This window comes from Athene noctua, chromosome 1, assembly GCF_965140245.1.
Source record: "Athene noctua chromosome 1, bAthNoc1.hap1.1, whole genome shotgun sequence".
In the NCBI taxonomy this organism is placed as follows: domain Eukaryota; kingdom Metazoa; phylum Chordata; class Aves; order Strigiformes; family Strigidae; genus Athene; species Athene noctua.
In genome coordinates this window covers 97,897,457-97,916,784 of record NC_134037.1, presented here as the reverse complement: position 1 = coordinate 97,916,784, position 19,328 = coordinate 97,897,457, and the positions used below count along the sequence as shown (strand labels likewise).

The 19,328-nt window shown below is 43.6% G+C and overlaps 1 long non-coding RNA gene across 1 annotated transcript; it reads right to left on the bottom strand.

Annotated features, from left to right (window-relative positions):
• Nucleotides 1-1,670: 1,670 nt before the first annotated feature.
• Nucleotides 1,671-18,156, bottom strand: LOC141956429 (uncharacterized). The gene is made up of 4 exons (XR_012632910.1): nucleotides 18,061-18,156; nucleotides 17,900-17,966; nucleotides 5,752-5,840; nucleotides 1,671-4,223 (listed from the first exon to the last, which is right to left on the bottom strand). It is a non-coding gene; the product is annotated as an uncharacterized LOC141956429 (long non-coding RNA).
• Between the last annotated feature and the right edge of the window lie 1,172 nt (nucleotides 18,157-19,328).

Here is a 19,328-nt window from a genome sequence, read left to right as displayed (position 1 = left end):
GAGCATTGTATCTTTATTACTGAAAATACCAGGGGATTCCTACTTGCCACGGATCGGGCTTGTGCCTCATCCCAGGCAGGTACTATCGCTCCTTATGCATTTGTACAGTGCCTGGCAAAGAGACTCTGTCATGTTACTGTGACCTCTGTAGGACTTTACGTGAAAATAATCCTCTGAGAGATCACTGCCACCAGCATTGAAAGCTACAAAAAGCACAAGCTTAAAGGCCAAAACAGGGATCATGGGATACGCAACAGACACAGTGGCTGAGGTTTTCAGAGAACCAGGAGAGGTCAGACACTTTAATGTACTTTAGGACTGGTTTTTGACTGCAAGAACAGTGAAGGACTAGTGTCCTATTCCTCTTCAGGCCACAGAGCCTTATATGAAAATAATGACATTCTTGCTTCAAAACTCAAGTGAACAGACCCAAGAGCATTTCTCTAAAGCCAAACAAAATGCAATTTTAATGCTGGCACTCAGCCTACAGGTATACTGCACCCACTGCTTCTGCTTTGGTGGCAGGCTGAAATCAAAACATATATAGGCCTACATAGCTGTTTAAGGTCAGTCCTGCCAGGCTAACAGTAGGGTTTTCTTCGACCATCTATCAGTGTCATCAATATCACCATGGTAGAATATCATCTCCTTTTTGCTATAAGAGTTTGTTGTTATCCCCTGCAGCACCAATTGATCTCCCAGTAGAGATAATGATAAATAACACCTATAGCAGTGATATAACGCACCTGTGATTTTCCAAGAGAGGATGTAAAGAATGATGCGTATGAAAGGCAGAAACTTTCTTCTTCAAAGAATATTGTGTAATTTTGGTAAATAGTTTTAAAAAGTATAATTTAAGTGAAGAAGTGGGAACTAGGCAATTCAAAAGATCCATTAGTGGTTACATATCTTTTACCTCCAGGCTACTGCATGAGTCTAGACCAGGTGAGTAGTAACTGAAAGTTGTTACTACCTGGCAGCCAAGGGGAGAAGAGGAGGTGGTGCTTCCCACTTGGGTTTTTCATGAACTGCTGACCACAATACAAAGACCCAGGACTGAACAGAGTACACAGATTAATCATCTCTTTTCAACTCTAATCTGAGAACAATCCCTTTTGATCAGGGTGGAGAAGCAATTGCCCTGCAAGGGAAGCTAGTCTCACTGTGGCCCTTTCTGTACCTGTAGTATGAAAAATGAGTACAGGCAGACCTGCAGCCAGTCCGAAGGACCCAAATGCAGACTAGTCATTCATTTCAGAGTAATTACCATCACGTTGCAGAGGAGTTGACCCAACAGGGTTTATATACATTGATGTCAGCCTGAAGATTTTTATGAGCACTACATATATTTCTTAAATATGACTACTGTAGATTAATTGTCCCATCTTTTAAAGTCATAAAATATGCTTCTCAAATTAACTGCCTTGGATTTTTCCACTCTCTTACTATAATAGATTTCAAACTTCCACATTAATTTTACAGCACATAGGAGCAAAATGCATAGGTCTTACAGTGCTTTATGGTATTTTTGCTGGAAAAGTACTTTTAAAGTGGTTGGTTTGTTGTTTTTTTTTTTTCTTCTCTTTTTTTTCTGGGCATGCATTCATTAATACAGTCTCAAATTTTGATATTTTTGTCCTTCTCAACCTTTGGCAGATATGAACAGGACATACCGCATTACTCACAGAATTCCCATCTCACTGCAAACTTGTAATTGCCTTTATAAATCACATAAGCTGTTCTCCTGCTAATGTAAGGTATGTGTTCCCAACAAATGATATACTGGATATAATGGGTATTAAACTCTTAAGACAAAAACCTAAGAAAATTGACACCTGTTGGTACGTATTACAAGACACAGACAGAACACCTTTTTTAACTATCTTGAAGGAAGAAGCATGGTTGCATTCTCATTGCGTAATAACAGCCATTTCTACTGCTCCACGGCACATGAACAGCCATAAACAGACTGTGTGATTAATTAAATTAACTAATTAAGACCTTCTCCAACCTGATTGAGTATTTAGTTAGTCAAAGCAGTTGTTTACTTCCCATATGTCAAAGCAACATGGGTTACTATAATTAATTAAAAGTAATAGTAAATAATTTGGAGAGTATAAGCTTTATGAATGTTTGTTGAATGTTTGAAGAACAGATTAAAAAACCCCAAACTCCTCTAAATGTGACTAAAACTCCATGTTTCCCTGCCCTTAGTTTCTGGATGTGAGCTGTAATGCCCCAGTGGTTCAGGTCTGCTCCAGTGTGGGTGAGAAGAGGGGACACGAAACCTGTGTGACCAGGGCCACCGGCCAAACTCCCTGCTTGCAGCACACCTCTGAAACACACATGCTGGCAGAGTCACGGGGGTGTTTTCAGTGCTGTAGGGCACCTGAAGACAAGCTGGGGAAAGAGCCTGGGCAAATGGAGGATTTGCATCTCCCCATGGAGAATGTGGGGTGATGACAGACCTGACATGTTCCAGGGCTTAAGGCTGGCTTGTGGTCTGCACTGTGATCAACCTAAACGGCACAAGTCAGCACGGCAAACAGCACCATGTTTGCCTTTTGGTATCCTTAATCAAGATGCTCCAACATCCCTTTTCCTTCTCTGCAGCTGCCATTACTATTTCATATTAATGTAGTGCCACACATCTTTTCACTTGCCTAGAGCCTTTAACCACAAAACATATAAAATAAAAACCTGAAGTGTCTCATCCTAGCCACAGTGGTAAGCAGCTTCTCATCAGTTACATGGTATTTTTTCAGTGAAGAAATATTTATTTGGGGGAGAGGTACAGGGACCTATTGATCTACTGACTTCAACGTTAAACAATCTGTCTGATCACACTTAACCTCCCTAAAGCTTCTCTATTGCTGACTACCCTACTTTTCCAGTAGCTTAGCAGCCTGGCCTCCTGATGGGGGATTTACTCAAGTAAAGTGCAACTTCTTCAAATGGTATTTTCTCTTGCAAAGGCCCATCTTGATGAGCAATTCCATGCTCATTAGCGACTCTGGCTTCACAGTAGACCAAATACATGCTTTGGGTACTTTAAGAAGATCTGGTGGTTTTGACTGGGGCTGTGAATAAAATTTACTGAAACACAGAACTGACTGACTTCGGGGAAGAAAGTTCACTCAGGTAAAATTTTGATGATCATAATGGAGGGGAAAGTAAATTTTGCCTGGGTTGAATTTCTGTTTGGAAGAAAGGCAAATCAAGAACATGCAAAGGCTTGAAGAATAATTCCATAAACAGAAAAGGTACTTTATCTGATAAACATTCACATTATTTTTTTATCCAGTCTCATTCAAAAGAAGTTAATTTCTCTGATGCCAACAGATTGTGTTAAGATTAGTTCTGAACTCCTGGAGAAAGTTGTTGTGGTTGGCTGTCTCTGTTTCTGAGCCACGACTGAATCCACAATGAGGAGAGGAGGACAAAAGAGGGATTTTGCAGCACAACAGCACACAAGAGCCTACAATCCTGTGAGGAGACTGATGGAGGGGCAGGTCCCAGGAGAAGGGAAGGCATCTCCAGCTGCCTGTCAGAGGAGGTCTGAGATGGAGGAAGAGGTCCTTCTTTCAACGTTTGGTGTGAACAGAAGAGCCTTACAGCCAGCTGGCCAAATGCTTAGTGCAGAGAGCTTCTCTTTCAGAAAAACGGTCGTAGCTGTGACCTTACCATAAAGGATACATGAAAAAATAACAAGAACAGTGGGAAACGTACATGGGGATTAAAGAGGGAGAGCTGGGATATAATTCTGATAAACCTGTCACTTTATTCCGTTTTTCCCTTTGCTCTTCCTGAAGTTCTCCACTATTTTTCCTTCTCCCTCTCTCTTATTCACACTGTGTTTGAGAAATCATTCCTCTCCATGGACTACAACAGGCTTTGGATCAAACCTACAACACATTTGCAACTTGTTAAATTTTTAAATGTACTTGCTTCACAATTATTGTGCCATATTTTGCTTCTTCAGATGAAACAATGACAAAATTGGATTGTTTGGACTAATTCCAAAGAAGAGCTAATACTCTACCCTTGTCAGAACTAGTATGCCAGCTCACCTTTTTAGTCCTTTAGAAAGCTGGGCTCCTCTAAGCCCAAGTTTTCACTGCTGTTACGTAGCCAGATTTTACAATACAGTAAATTGTTTGCTCCTAGAGAGAATCGTGATCACGGAAATACAGTGAATTCTTTATTTTCTCTGGAAGATGTCTCTGGAAAAAAAAAATAGAACCCGATGTGACTGGTTTAGTGTAATTTTATAGGAATATATTAATTTGTATGATGGCTCATTTTTAAGAATGTTTACTTTTTGAATAGTGATGACTATAGAACTATCATTATTAATTCAGTCAAAGGAAGCTTGTGGTTCACGGTCCCCCTTGCCTACAGGAGTACTCATCCCCAGTACATTGAAAGCATTAGGTGAGTTTAAATTTATGGCTCATCAAAACTCATTCAACTTTTGGTAAGGCGAAGGTTTTTCTCTCCTGATTTAAAATAGTAAGTAACCCTAAAGAAGCAAACAAGGAGGAAGAATGACTCAGAATAAGCTTATCTGCAGCAAAAACATAAAGATTATTAAGACACTATACCAGGATTATTGATCTGAAGATAAAGTTGGCATAAAGAAACAATGTGCATTTCAATTTGGTGAACAGTGAGGTTAAAAAAATGAATTGAAGCACCTTGCCTGTATGTACAAGATGTTGGGCTAGTCTAGTCTCAAACCCATGAGTGTGAAAAAGATTTGAGGTTTAAGTGGATAATGAGTCCCTGAGCTAGTGCTTTGGACAAAGACATTTAATCAATTAAATTAGAAAAATCCCAAATTGTTTGTTTTGGGTTGTTTTCTTTTTTTCCTACAGAATCAATGAGTACTAAAATGCTGAACCTACCTTTAGACACCAAAATTGCCTTAGTCTCAGAGAAACTAAGTGCCCACAACTGTAATGTATTGGCTACTTCTGTAGCTCTGCCAGGGAAACCTTGCAGACAGGGGTTAGGCAAAGCTCCAGCTCAGTGATTCTCAAGACAGGATTATAATAAATACATGGGGATTTCAATACCCCCTTCTTACTTTCCTACCCCGTTCCTTTTCTTATTGGCTTTGGTGTCAAAGACCTTCACCCTGTAACCCTTGTTACCTTGAACTTGGACTTCAGAATAAATGCATCCAGACCCCATGAACCCCAAGGGAACGGGATTCATTCCCTCCCCAGTGATAACAATCTTGAAGTAGGATTCTCTAGGTCATTGCCAGAAAAACAAAACAACACAACATCAAATACCCTACAAAGGGCACACTGCAAGTGGGTCGAGTAAGCAGGGGAACACACGTCAGCGACAAATGATTCTCGTGCCTATAACAATTCCTCCTAACTGTCTGCACATCTGTCATGCTGTCTCTATATTTGCTAGCAGCTTTATAAATATCTGGGCCACTAAGCAGATTTTCTCTTCAAAACCTGTGGCCCAAATTCTTAGGAACACATTATAGTCCCTGAAAGGACAGAGGCGTATGCGTGCATGCACATGTTTACATGTTTGTTTAAAAAGCAGAGCTGATGAGCTAAATTATGATGCCTTTGCATAAGAATCAGTGGAAATTTGCCTGAATAAGAGCAAGAGCACCTCCAGATTGCTGTGTTTTTTTCTGATCAGAAGCTGCTCTGCACTCAATGTACCTTATATTGGTTATTTTTGTCAAAAATATAAATAGTATAAGTTAGGGGGTCATACCTAGAAGCCAGCAGCCGCATTCTCTGCCTCCTCAGGTTCAGAATGCCTCTTGTTACGGAAGACTGCAGCTCAGATTTTTAATTGTTCAGCTATACAGAGGAGAATAAAAAAATAGTTAAAAAAAAGTTAAATGTTTCTGAACCCTAGTCTTACATTGGCTGTCAGTTTTCTGCAGAGCATTTTTTATCTTAGAATACAGTCCAAAACAGTAAGAAAATACATAGCACAGCATCAGGTGCAGGAGCATCTAAACCTGGATGGTTTTAGAAAGATAAATTGTGTGTTTCAATTTCATTGAGAACATCCTATGGACATTGGAGTGAAAGGTTTCTTATATTGACAGCACAGGCTGGGAGCTCGCTCACCTGGTTCCATTCCTTGGCCTTAGCTAGCAACTCCTAGCACCACCTCGGACAGACGAATTACCTCCTGGTTACATTTAGGAAAATCAAGTTAATGGCTTTCCAAGGCTTTTTTTGAGAATTCTCCATGATGTGAAATGATTAAATCAGGATCAATGGGGCTTCTAAGAATACATACTTGTTCAGCCACAGGTTGTTTGCTCCAATGCAGGAATTACCAGGTTAAATTATGCATTGTAAGCAGGAGTTCAGTGTGGATGATCATAAGAGTCCCTGCTGGATTTAATATCCATGAATTAACTCATGAGAAGTAATAAATGCAGTTGGACAGTTTGTGCGATTACCGATCCCAGCTCCTGCCCTCTTTTCAGAACATTTGTGAAGCGGGTCCCAAGCCGTAGTGGTTTACAGCCCGCACTGTAGCCCTCGTGGAGTGCACCATCGATACATTGCTGCTAGGATACAGGGCACCAAAAGGCAACAAAAGGGGCTACAAATTTTATTATTCAAGAATATCTGCATTATGGACATGAATGTAAGGATAAGCAAATCTTCAGTACGGAAGCTGAAAATCAAGGGGGTCAGAACAGACATTTCCTGTCCCTATAATTATGTAAGTAGCAGACATGTGGGACTTCTTGTGCTATTTTTTTTTTTCTTATTTGCTTTGAAGCCTCAGACACTGATCATTATTGAAGTCCAGATGAAAGCCTTATGAGACTAATGGCTCAAACCAGCAAGACAAACCCTACTATTTAAAATATGATACATTAGGAGAGATCTTTGTGTGCTGCTGACAGAGTATCTGACCTCGTTGAAAGAAACTTTTTCCAGTGTGAGCTTCTAGGCTCAACCGTCTATCAAAAGTAGAGCACCCAATACTGTCTTAAGGCAGTGGTAAAGGTTCCATGCAACTTCAGTGTCTGAACCCATCAGCCCTGCTCTTATTCCATCCACCCAGCACAGTGAGTCAACTGATCGCATTTAGGAATTTGCTGTACACCCGTAATTTATTATGCTGTCATCTTGGGGAGAAGCGTTATTGAAGAAGAATGACATAGTCCTTTCTTTATAATTTATTGTCCCAATAAAATTAATCACCCAGCCTCCAGCTCCTAGAAAACTCCACAGAGGAAATCAAATTCTAAAGATGAGCCATTCTTATCAGTGGCAAATGGAGTAAAAAGTGAATCATGGCTGTCATGGTTTAACTCCAGCTGGCAATTAAGCACCACACAGCTACTTGCTTGCTCTGCACCCACCCCCCCACCCCCAAGAATGGGGAGGGAGAAGCAGGAAAAATATAGTTTAATAGGACAGAAAAGGAAAATAAAATAATAATAAATCATAGAAAAGAAGCAATGCACAATACAATTGCTGACCACTTGCTGACCGATACCTAGCCAATTCCTGAGCTGTGGCGTCTTCCAGCCAAGTCCACCCAGTTTACATACTGGGCATGACATCATGTGTTATGGAATACCCCTTTGGCTCATTTGGGTCAGCTGTCCTTGTTTTGTCCCCTCCCAGCTTCTTGTGCACCCGCAGCCTTGCTGGCAGAACCGTATGAGAAGCTGAAAAGTCCTTGACTTACTTAGTATAAATACTGCTTAGGAACAACTAAAGCATCAGTGTGTTATCAATGTTACTCTCACCCTAAATCGAAAACACAGCACTGTACCAGCTACTAGGAAGAAAATTAACTTTATTCCAGCTGAAACCAGGACAACTGCACAGGCCTCGATGCAAAATACAAATGACCTTGGAGCAACAATCAAACTCTAAAAGGGACAGGTGACATTATAGTGGGGGTCTGCTACAGGCCACATGATCAGGAAGATGGAGCAGATGAGCCCTTCTATAGACAGATAGGAGCAGCCTCACATTCACAACCCCTGGTCCTCATGGGGGACTTTAACCACCCTGATATCTGTTAGAGGGACAACACAATGGGGCATAAGCAATCCAGGAGGTTCCTGGAATGCATTGATGATAACTTCCTTCACCAAGTGATAGAGGAGCCAACAAGGAGATGTGCTATGCTGGATCTTGTTCTCACCAACAAGGAGGGGCTGGTGGCAAATGTGAAGCTCAAGGGCAGCCTTGGCTGCAGTGATCATGAAATGGTGGAGTTCAATATCCTTAGGGCAGCAAGGAGGGTGCACAATAAGCTCGCTAGCCCAGACTTCAATAGAGCAGACTTTGGCCTCTTCAGGGATCTGACTGGTGGAGTACCATGGGGAAGAGCCCTGGAGGAAAGAGGAGCCCAAGCAAGATGGTTAATATTCAAGGATTACCTCCTCCAAGCTCAGGAGTGATGCATCCTGACAAAGAGGAAGTTTGGTAAGAATGCCAGGAGGCCTGCATGGATGAACAAGAAGCTCCTGGATAAGCTCAAACATAAAAAGGAGGCCCTCAGAGGGTGGAAGCAAGGACAGGTATCTTGGGAGGAACACAAAGAAACTGTCCAAGCAGCCAGGGATCAGGTTAGGAAGGCCAAAGCCCTGTTAGAATTAAATCTTGCTAGGGATGTCAAGGGCAACAAGTAAAGCTTCTATAGGTATGTCGGTGATAAAAGGAAGACTAGGGAAAATGCAGGCCCCCTCTGGAAGGAAATGGGAAACCTGGTTACCCAGGATATGGAGAAGGCTCAGGGACTCAATAACTTTTTTGCCTCAGTCTTCAGTGACAAGTGCTTCAGCCACAACACTCAAGTAGCAGAAGGCAAAGTCAGGGCCTGGGAGAATGAAGAACCACCCACTCTAGAAGGTCTGGTTCGAGACCATCTAAGGAACTTGAAGGTCCAGAATTCCATGGGACCTGATGAGATGCCTCTGTGGGTCCTGAGGGAGCTGGCAGATGTAGTGGCTCAGCCACTATCCATCATATTTGAGAAGTCATGGCAGTCCAGTGAAGTTCTCACTGACTGGAAAAGGAGAACCATGACTCCCATTTTTAAAAAGGGAAAAGGAAGACCCAGGAAACCACAGGCCAGTCAGTCTCAGCTCTGTGCTCAGCAAGATCATGAAGCAAATCCTCCTAGAAACTATACTAGGACACATGGAAAACAAGGATGTGATCAGTAACAGCCATATGGCTTCACTAAGAGCATATCATGCCTGACAAATCTGGTGGCCTTCTACGATGGGGTTACAGCGTTGGTGAATAAAGGAAGAGACACTAATGTAATCTACCTGGACCCGTGCAAAGAATTTGACACTGTCCCTCATTATATCCTTGTCTCTGTATTGGAGAGACATGGGTGTGATGAATGGACCACTTGATGGATAAGGAATTGGCTGGATGTTCACACTCAAAGAGTTGCAGTCAATGGCCCAATGTCCAAGTGGAGAGCAGTGATGAATGGCATTCCTCAAGGGTTGGTACTGGGTCCGGTGCTGTTCAACATCTTTGATGGCAACATGGACAGTGGGATTGAGCGCACCCTCAGCAAAGTCACCAACACCACCAGAGGGACCTTAACAGGCTTGAGAAGTGGGCCTATGCAAACCTCATGAAGTTCAACAAGGCCAAGTGCGAGGTCCTGCACGTGGGTCAGGACAATCTCAAGCACAAACCAGGCTGGGTGATGCATGGATTGAGAGCAGCCTTGCAGAGGATGGGTCGGGGGTGTTGGTTGATGAGAAGCTCAACATGACCTGGCAACGTGCGCTTGCAGCCCAGAAAGCCAGCTGCATCCTGGGCCGCATCAAGAGAAATATGGCCAGCAGGTCGAGGGAGGTGATTCTCCCCCTTTACCCCCCTCTCGTGAGACCCCACCTGGAATATTGTGTTGAGCTCTGGGGCCCGCAACATAAGGAGGACATGGACCTGCTCCAGCAAGTCCAAAGGAGGGCCACAAAAATTATCAGGGGACTAGAGCACCCCTCCTATGAAGACAGCCTGAGAGAGTTGGGGTTGTTCAGCCTGGAGAAGAGAAGGCTCCAGGGACACCTTATAGCAGCCTTCCAGTACCTAAAAGAGGGGATGCAGGAAAGATGGAGAGTGACTTTTTACAAGGACAGGTAGTGATAGGACAAGGGTAATGGTTTTAAACTGACAGAGGGTAGATTTATATTAGATATAAGGAAGAAATTCTTCACTGCGAGGGTGGTGATGCACTGGCACAGGTTGGCCAGAGAGGCTGTGCCTGCCCCCTCCCTGGCAGTGTTCAAGGCCAGGCTGGACGGGGCTTTGAGCAACCTGGTCTAGTGGAAGGTGTCCCTGCCCATGGCAGGGGGGTTGGATATAGATGATATTTAAGGTCCCTTCCAACCCAAACCATTCTATAATTTATGATTCTATTTTCCACAGAAGACTTGAAGATGAGTAGTTGAAAAAGGTTGTATTGATTTGGAAGCACCCCCACACTTAAGTATATTTTTTCATGTAATTTGCAATTGTTCCAGGATGCAAGAAGTCATCTACCCAGGACAACTGTGATTTAAATAAGGGAGATGCATGCCAATGACTGCTCTCACAGGACTGACAAGACAGAAAATCCAATCCAGCACCTGCTTTTAGTTTGGCACTCCAGCCACCTCCCATGGAACTGTATGATACAAAGCCATGATCTTGCATGGAAGGCAGGGGAAAACTCTCAAAAAAATTTCAGGGCATGCAACTGCTTTGCAACTCAGGGCACCACTCCACCACCATGGTTATTGCAAGGAACCAGGTAAAAATGCAAGAGATTATGAAGGTTTTTAGGCTTGTGGACAGAGCTGTGAATGAATGCCAGGGTTGTTTGTCCTAAGCTATTCCATCCATGAATCTCGGTGTACAGGGGTAGGTTTGCCAGGTCCTAGGAAGACTGTACTCGCCTTAGCACCATTTGGCAGGGCACACACACTCTGTGACTCAATGGGAAAGTGGCTGCACAGCTGAACAGCTTCTCCCATTGCTCCATCAGGCAATGGTGTGCTTTACACTGATGTGCAAAGCCCATAACTCCTTACGATATAGATTTTACTACTCCATTCAAGGGTTAGCAAATTAAGACATGGAAACTCACAGAATCATAGAACCATCATCTAGGTTGGAAAAGACCTTGAAGATAATCCAGTCCAGCCATTAATCTCTCACTGACCGTTCCCAACTACACCAGATCCCTCAGCGCTATGTCAACACAACTCTTAAACGCCTCCGGGATGGGGACTCCACCACCTCCCTGGGCAGCCCATTCCAACGCCCAACAACCCGTTCTGTAAAGAAACGCTTCTTAATATTTAGTCCAAACCTTCCCTGGTGCAACTTGAGGCCATTCCCTCTTGTCCTATCACTTGTTACTTGGTTAAAGAGACTCGTCCCCAGTTCTCTGCAACCTCCTTTCAGGTAGCTGTAGAGGGAGATGAGGTCTCCCCTCAGCCTCCTCTTCTCCAGACTAAACACCCCCAGTTCCCTCAGCCGCTCCCCGTACGACCTGTGCTCCAGACCCTGCACCAGCTCCGTTGCCCTTCTCTGGACACGCTTGAGTCATTCAATGTCCTTTTTGTGGTGAGGGGCCCAAAACTGAACACAGGAATCGAGGGGTGGCCTCACCAGTGCCGAGTACAGGGGTGAGATCCCTTCCCTGTCCCTGCTGGCCACGCTATTGCTGACACAAGCCAGGATGCCATTGGCCTTCTTGGCCACCTGGGCACACTGCTGGCTCGGTTCAGCCGGCTGTCAATCAACACCCCCAGGTCCCTCTCTGACTGGCAGCTCTCCAGCCACTCCTCCCCAAGCCTGTAGTGCTGCTGGGGGTTGTTGTGGCCCAAGGGCAGCCCCCGGCATTTGGCCTTATTGAAACTCCTCCAGTTGGCCTCAGCCCATGGCTGCAGCCTGTCCAGGTCTCTCTGCAGAGCCTCCCTACCCTCGAGCAGATCAACACTCCCACCCAACTGGGTGTCATCTGCAAACTGACTGAGGGTGCACTCGATCCCCTCGTCCAGATCATCAATAAAGATGTTAAACAGGAGTGGCCCCAACACCGAGCCCTGGGGGACACCACTCGTGACCGGCCGCCAACTGGATTTAACTCAGTTCACCACAACTTTTTGGGCCCAGCCATACAGACAGTTTTTTACCCATCTGTACTGGGTCTGTTGAGAAAAAAAGGGGAAGGGGCAGGGAAGTGATAGAGCAACTTGGTGGGTACCTGGCATTTAGCCAAGGTCAAACCACCACACCAGCGAAGCGTGTGCCCATCCAAGTCACGAGCAGCCAGTTTTGCCAGGAGAATGCTGTGGGAAACGGTGTCAAAGGCCTTACTAAAGTCAAGGTAGACAACATCCACAGCCTTTCCCTCATCCAGTAAGGAGGTCACCCTGTCACGGAAGCAGATCAGGTTTGTCAGGCAGGACCTGCCTTTCATAAACCCATGCTGACTGGGCCTGATCATCTGGTTGTCCCTCATGTGTTGTGTGATGGCACTCAGGATGAGCTGCTCCATCAGCTTCCCAGGCACTGAAGTCAAGCTGACAGGCCTGTAATTTCCCAGATCATCCTTCCAGCCCTTCTTATAGATGGGCATCACATTGGCCAATTTCCAATCTGTCGGGACCTCCCCGGTCAGCCAGGACTGCTGGGAAATGATGGAAAGCAGCTTGGCGAGCACCCAGCCAGCTCCTTCAGCACCCTCGGGTGTATCCCGTCTGGTCCCACAGACCTGTGTGTGTCTGTGTGATGCAGCAGGTCACTGACTATCTCCTCCTGGATTGTGGGGGGGTTGTTCTCCCAGTCTCTGTCTTCTGGCTGAGGAGGCTGGATTCCCTCAGTACAACTGGTCATAGTATAAAAGACTGAGGCAACAAACTAAACTGCCTTAAAAATTTTCCAGTGCCTTACAGTTAGTTTCAAAGAGTTTTGAAGAAAAAAATCAGTGCCAGAAATTTGAACTCCCACTACCTATTAGATCCAAATCTACACCAGCACTATAAAAGAAAGCTGAAGACTATTCAGCTGAGTGAACAGGGAATATAATTTTTGGAAATCTTTAGAATATATGCAGAAATCAATAGCACCATCCTAACTTTGCCACTAACTTGCTATGGTTAGAGCACTTAAACTCTCCATTCTCCCTTATTCCTGCCTATAAAGTGAAGACAATACTAATGACTGCTCTTATTACAGAAATACTGGAAGATTTAATGACCTAATTTTTTTCCAGCACTGGAAGTATGTAAAGTACTCGGCAAATCCTGAATGTTATCACCAGCACTGGAACAGTGGTGGATAGCAGGAGTGCCCACACTTATAGCTAAGAAGGAAAAAGCTGTTTCATCAGAGATGGAACCAAAATTGAAATTGGTACAATTTCTACAAGCCAGTTATGGTATCATGATTGCATGGTCCAGCACTCACTTAAAAACCCAGACATTGTGGAGTCACACAAGCTATTTGTGGCTTTTCACAATCAAGAGAGTGACTCCCTCATCTCCACAAATACATCTGACTGTTGCTCCTACTGGTTCTTCACATACAATTTGCCGTTATGTAATTTAAAATCTCTATGCCAGAGACAATGAAATCATTCAAAGGTCTTATGGAGGAGAGATTTACAGACTTGGTTGATAAATGCTGTACTTCAGCCTAGGCTGGTTTTCCATGGCAGATTAACAGATGAAAGCTACCAAAAATGATTATAAAGTCCAGGATAAGAAACTCAGGTAGTATAAAAGTACCTTCAGTTGGCTCAGGATGACTTCTACTTTGAGGATCTGGCCATAAACTAAGAGGAATCTTGCCAACAGAGCTTTTCCTCAGCAATTGTCTATCTTACAGAAGCCAGTGCAATCCCAAGTAATTTCCTCTGTTAAACCCCTCTTCCAGCAGCACTGGAAAAGTGTGCCCAACATCACCAGACCCATCTGTAAAAGTAATTCAGCTTCCCAGATCGATGATTAGTATTTCAATTTGTGCACTATGCTTATCAAAGAAGCTTGAGACTCAGCTACAATTCATAAGGAAACGTGTTTTTCAAAAGCATCTGAGCTGACATGTTTACCAAAGAACGCTATCTGACTCATTGAAATCAAGATCCTCTTCAACAATGAAAACCATTGGAAAAATAGGCTTTGTGTCTTGCCCAGGACGTCAGTGATGAAACACGGACTGATCCCCAGCAACCTAAACCCACAGCATGGTAGGTACCAGCAGTTACTTTTGTCCTTGTAGACATCTTAAACATGTTCATAGCTTTGCTCATTTCATTGATTTCATTAAGATCAGACTATTCACACACCAGTAAACATAAACATTTGGTTAAATAAGCTTTTATGATAGGATTTTGCCCTGCACTGGAGTTAGCAAAACAGCTCTGCTACCAGGGCATGCAGCTCTGTGCTATCAGCTGCTACATATTTATTAATCATACCATATAACCTTTGCTCACAGTGCTTGCATCTTCACTCTAGCCTGAATTAAAATTGTGCATCATTCATATCCCTATGGCTGAAATCCCTTATGTGTTTGCAGCAATTTAAAAAACCCCATAAGCATTAGTTGAAGAAAGGTGCAGTTGATGTGTTGAGGGTCTTTCCCTCTCCACATACACATTTGATGCTTTTATCTTGAAACACACCATTTGCTCACCCTAACACAAGTCCACTTTTACCTGTCATATGTACTTTTTTTTTTTTGCATACCCCAGACCTGGCCTCCTCTCCCCAAGTGCTTCCCCACCTGCCTGCTGCCTCCTTCATCCGGCCCTCTACCTTCACCCCCAGTACATGTGTGCACACAGACATTACCTTCCTTCCTGATACTTCTGTCATAACACACAGGCCCCCAGTAAGGTGGTAAGTGATGGCAACTGTCATGGGAAGGTGGCCAAGACACAAACAGAAATAGATGCTAGTGCTCCTCCAAAATATGGCCCATGTTTGTGGCTTGGGTTGTGGTCTCTAAGGAGCCTAGCAGAATAAATTTTTTTCTTACTACTCAATTCATTGTAGAATTTAATTTCATTAGGTTTATAGCTTTCATAAAAAAAATGTATAGCTAAATGTAGACGAGAAAAATACATAGTACATACAGAAAATATATCCTATAGGAACCTTTCAACATCGTTTCCCGGTACCATATTTTTCTGATTATAAAACCACCCCTTCACATGCCCATCTGTGCAGTGTGACATGACAAGCCCAACACAGTAACATCAAGGAATTGATCTGCCACCAGCTGTATTACAGTCATTTACTTAAAAGCAACTTTGGAATACAAGTATTTTGACCTCAAGTACTTTGAACTATCTCCAGGCAACCTCCTTGTAGGATCAGGTGAATATAGTCCCATTTCCACCATGACATGAGGAATAATGTTATTTGATCTCAGTCTTTTTATCTTTCCTAATGCTTTTGTCTCTTTTGCCTACTCCTCCTGTTACCTGGTGTACAATATGTTCCTTAAGAGATCCAAGGTGCATTGTCTCAGGGAAATGGCAATTAATTATTAAACCTGTCTCTATAACAGTCTTCCAGGTGTTGAGACAATCTGTAAGCTAAGCACTGATGTTTATCTCTGTAACACAGCACTACTGCATGAAACATGGCAGCCAAACTGCTGCACAAGCCTTTTTATTTTTAGGAATTTCCTTACAGTGGAAAAGTGTCTTTTTTTTTCCCAGAAAAACCAGAATTGCTCTGTGGTTAAATCCTCCCTTCTGTGCTCATATGGGCAGGCATACGTCACCATGCAAAACCTCACACTGATTTTAGTACTGTACTTATCACTTTTGCTGTGTAAACAGTCAGGAACTGGAAACCTTGATCCAGGTTTAGATCCATCACCTGCCATTTGCATGCCAGTTGATTTCTTGCAAGGTTACACATGCCTACAGGTCATCTGGTTACTTTTAAGATTGTCCCTGGAAGGGGAATGTGGTGGGCAAGGGCTGAGGATCTGCTGCTAGCAAAAAACCCCAAATGGTGAGGTAAGATTTTTGTGCCCTGAAGTTGTCAGATAAACCTTTGGTGACTACATCTCCTGAGATTCACAAACCAGGAGAGCAGGCAGCCTGAGAAGATGGCTAAAACCCAACTGCGCTATGTCAGTTTGGTGGACTCCAGTGAAAAAGCACCAGTTGCCTTTCCTTCCTAGCAGGAACAATGAAGAAAACCCAAATGTCCTTTTGAGCTTTATTGTGCCACTATTTGAAATGAAACAGGTGCAAAATTAGTGCATAAAGACTGAACAAGACTTTACAAGGCTGTGCCAGAGAAATCTATGGAGAAGTGCCAAAGCCAGCAGGATTACGGAAAGGTGCTGCCCTGAAAATAGCTTCGTGGATGGGAAACATTCATTAGTACATTCTGCCTTTATTGCTATTACTATTATTGTTTCATGGTCTGTAGTAACACACTAAAAATTCCTCTAAGGGATCTAAAGCTGTTGTCCCAATCACTGTGCAAATAACATTAAAAAGGCAAGTAATCCAGCAAGCACTAACACAAGAGTCCAGGTTTCTTACATCTTGTGGTCATTTGTAGGTACAAACTGAGGCACTTTTAAAATAGTTATTAATGCATCCCCCCCTTATGAATTCTGGTATCTAATAAGATGTGCATTTATCTGTTACCTTTCTTCCTGACACATGACTTCAGGGTTCCTCTCTGCTCCAGCTAGCTGCCTACTTGCACAGAACTTGTAGGAATTCGATTAGCTTTGAGCCCACTCTCCATCAGCCAAATTAAATCAACTGGTTTATTCAACAGTTACCTGAGGACATACAGAGCATGATCACCTAAGTCTCATTTCCTGAGGAAACCAGACTTGCAATTCCTACTTCTAAGAGCTAATTACTTGCAATGGATGCATGAAATAAATGCGAAGATAGGAAGAGAAGATGGCAGAAAGGCTGAAGATAGGTAATAAGAAACCAATCATGCTTCTGTGCAAGAAAATGAACATTAGTCACAGTCCAATGGTGACAGCTGGCCCCAGCTTTGCAACCTGTCAAGGCATCTAAAGGAAGCATAGGCAGTCAGGTGGGAGATGGCAAGGTGGAGTTTTGTCTCAGATCTTCTCAAATGTGTAAGGCAGAGTGAAGGAAAACTCCACTTGAGGGAAAGTTAACTAGTAGGAAGTGGATGAACAAAAGTGGTTATGTCAAATAAGCAGGGATGAGCTGTTTACCCCCAGATTCAGCCGTGCTTATCCAAGGAGACTGACCTGTCTCCAGCCTTGCCCCTGTGGCTGGGAGTTCATCCCTATGCCACCCCAGGAGCTCATCTTCCAGCTGAGCAGCTCATGAAAATACTCCTCCTGCTTCAGCCAAAGTGGAGCAAGGGGAAGCTTACCTTATAAATCCAGCTTGTTCTGACAGGAGCAGGTTGAGAGGTGCTCCTGTGGGCAGGTCAAGAGGGGCAGTAAGCCTTTTCAATGCCATAGCTGTTTGCAAAGGGGTGTCTGTCCATGTCCTCCACAGGGCAACTGATCTCGTGGGGGGACTCTGTTTTCAAGTGCCTTCTTTATGAAAGGGCAACACCTGGGTTTTCAGTGTGGGGAAGGGAGGGGAGTCAGCTGTGTGTTGAGAGACAACACGTTTCTGTCATTGTGTGATGGGAGACTTCTAGGCTCTCACCTTCCCTCATGGGCAGGTACTGGAAGTTTGGATGGAAAGAAAACCTGATTTTTTTTAAAAAAAATGTTCTTACTCTGTTGCACATTTGGGCTGATGTGGCTCTAGTGAGAAGCAGCAGACTACAGGTGCTAGTGACTGAGTGGTGGGATATGTAGGCTGTGGTGACAAAGAAAGGCAGAGAGTACAAGGGAGTACCAGGTTCTGTGGAGGTAGGGCTACTCACCAATTCCATTGTTTCATATATCCATAAGACAATGTCAGATTTTACATTTGGTCATCTGGAGCCAAGCCTGGAATAGATAAATGTGAGAATTATTAGCTGAAGCTGTGACAAATCAGACATATGCTCAGCCTCTAAAAAAACTTCTGCTCTTCTTCCTCTACCTGCATTGAGAGCAGGAGATGACAGACTTAGCAGCTCTCTCCATTTTCCAGCTCTCTGTTGGCAGAGGTACCTTGTTCCAGGAGGTTTTTTTCCACTGGCTAAGCCTGATGCTTTAAGGCCCGTGAAGGCTTTAAAGCTACTTACAGATTGCAAAGTGACCTTTTTTAGGCTTCCGACTATGAGGCTGACTCATGCAAACTGAGAGACCCTGAACACAGAGAGCAAATTCTCTTTCGTATTTCTCAACTGTCACGTAATCATTAGTTATAAATAATTAATGTCACATGGCTTGCAAAATATATATCCAACCTATTTAAGAATACTCAGTGCTCATGATGAGCTTTTTATCTTAAACTATTTTTGGTCTCAACAGGTGTTTTCAGTCCTTGACTGCAGGACTACCTATGGGAGGAAAGGAGAAAGGTAAATACCGTATATTATACTCCTAAACGTGAAGACAAGTGATGGGGGTAAGCCAGAGGCAGATCTTGGACAAGAACCCAGAAAGAATGAGGGTGGACTTGTGCATGCAGCAGCCATCGTGGTTGCAGTGCTTCACAGAAAGCTATGCTTGCTGGCTGCCAGACATTAGGCAAGCTCCATCCTTCCCATCTGGCCCACAGCTCCACTCCCAGCCCCTGGGAAAGGCCAGGAGGCAGAGTGGGTCCCCATTCTTCCCAGCTGAGCCCCACCACTGACTGCTGTACAAGTCTGCAGGGTAGGCAGGGGATGCATAGCTTGGCTCCATGTGAACACAACATGATCTGTCTCTCCTCACCAGTTCACTAAACTCACATTTCCTAGGCCTCTGCTAGTGCAGTTCAGGCTGAAAAATCATCTTCATAATGGCCGAGTTCGTTTGCTTTCTTTGAGGATGTTTATTTAATATCTCTTCACTAATGAGTTGGGCTTTTTCTATAATCCACAAGACATCAATATTGCATGTGCTCAGAGACCTGAAGCACATATACTAAGCACTGTGTATTTCAAACAGCAAGTGTTTTGTTAACAACAGCTACTAAACAAGCTAGGGAGCAGCCTGAACTTCTGGAGTCAAAGCGAGATCAAAGCGTGCAAAGGTTAATTGGCAAAATGCCACAGGAGCCATTCTGCGATGGGATTTTATCATTTACAAGCGTACCAGTAAAAGACCGCTTTAATCACTAGATTACGCTAAGTACTTGCAAATTTTCATAAATTAAACCACTATTTTTTTCTACTTTAGTACCACAAAGACCTCCCTTCTTAAACACATAATTGGATTCCT